This window comes from Chinchilla lanigera, unplaced genomic scaffold (assembly GCF_000276665.1).
Source record: "Chinchilla lanigera isolate Chin_1 unplaced genomic scaffold, ChiLan1.0 scaffold00162, whole genome shotgun sequence".
NCBI classification, from domain to species: domain Eukaryota; kingdom Metazoa; phylum Chordata; class Mammalia; order Rodentia; family Chinchillidae; genus Chinchilla; species Chinchilla lanigera.
In genome coordinates, this window is record NW_004955563.1 from 1846652 (window position 1) to 1848422 (window position 1771).

The window sequence follows — 1771 nt, forward strand, 5'->3', positions numbered from 1 at the left end:
GACTTCCTTCTTTCTAAGGCTGTATAGTACTCCGTTGGGTATATAACTCACATTTTCTTTCCTTCTTTCTTCCATTCCTTTTCTTTTCCTTCTTTCCTTCCTTTTTGTCTTCCTCCTCCCCCTCTGTTTTCCTCCTTCCCTTCATCCTTCCCTCCCTTCTCTCTCTCTCTTTTTCCCCTCTCTTCCTCCTTTTCTTTTTTGGTGCTGGGGATCGAGCCCAGGGCCTCATGCACACTAAGCAAGTGCTTCACCACTAAGCCACACCCCCAGACCCTTTGTCTCCTTTTATTTTTATTTTTATTTTTTGGCTTTTTTCTGGTACCGGGAATTGAACTCATGACCTTGCGCTTGCCAGGCAGGCGCTGTGCCGCTGAGCTAAATCGCCAGCCCCTCTCCTTTTATTTTGAGATAGGTCTCACTAAGTTGCCCAGGCTGGCCTTGAACGTGTGTGTGATTCTCCTGCCTCAGCCTCCGGAGCAGCTGTGATAACACTGTGCCCAATCTATATACATCTTTATCTACCCACTTGATGGATGCAGGTTGTTTATCCGGAGCCCTGCGGGTCTGGGTCCGGGTCAGTGCATGTCAGGAGGGTGTGGAGCCCGCGCTCCCCGGGGGCGTTGTGTTGTTAAATACATATCTGCTTCTCAGCCCTCAGGGAGGTCTCGTTCCTATAAACTCCTTGCTCCAGGCCAAAATGTCACAAGCCCAGGCTGCACTTAATACACTGAAGCTCCTGCCCACCTGGCTTAGCCGAGCCTGCCCTGGAGTTCTCAGACACTGTCAGCGGCCAACAGTCGGGCAAAACCACCACGCACGAGGTCCGCTTTATAGGAGGCTGTTGGATAGCTCGTTACCCCGTGAGTACTGAGCTGTACAGTCGGCATTCGCAGCTCCGTGAAGCTGGAACCCCCTTTTGTCACTGCCCGTTTGTGATACGCAGCCCAGACATTCTTCCTGGGGAGCTGTCTTCCGCCCCGGTCCTTCCGACTTCTTCCTCTCCTGCCCCTTCTCTCCCTCCGCGTCTCCCCTCTGCTAAGGATCTGCTTCCCTGTGTCCCATCTTGTTCTTTCAATTTTTTATACTTTGGGTTCTTCACGAGTTCCCTTGCGTCTGTGTGTCTGGCTTATCGTGCATCCGTTTTTCCTACAAATGACTCAAATTTACCTTCTTTGTGGAGGGGAGATGTCCATATGCATGATGTTTTCTTTACCCATTCGTCTCTTGGCGGACACACAAAGGTTGCTGCCAAGATGTGGCGCGTGTGGGCGGCGCTGCTGGATCCCTGGAGTGTGACGTCCATCAAGTTTAAAAACCCTAAGTTGAATTATTGTGTATCAGGGACCACCTGGGGGTGTGTTCGTGTGTAAAACAAACAGGTAAAGAAAAGGTGGTATATACACAGCATGGAGCACTACACTGCCACAAAGAAGGATAAACAAGTCATTTGTGAGAAAACAGATGCACCTCGAGGCCATAATATTAAGTGAAACAAATCAGACACACAAGCTTACATACCGACTGGCTTCTCGTCTATGGGAGACCCACATTATAAATAAAGACCAAAATAAAAGAAAGATAACAGGAAGTGGGAAAATGGACCTTTCTCGAAAGGGATCATTAGATGGGGGAGGGGAGCATGAAAGGAGGAATGGGACGTGTTCCTCACGTGCACCGACTCCGCATGAGGAGCGCAGACGTGATGCACTGAACACGTAGACCGACAGAAAACCACAGTCACAAATGTTTCGGGAAGGGCTGGGCGTGGTGG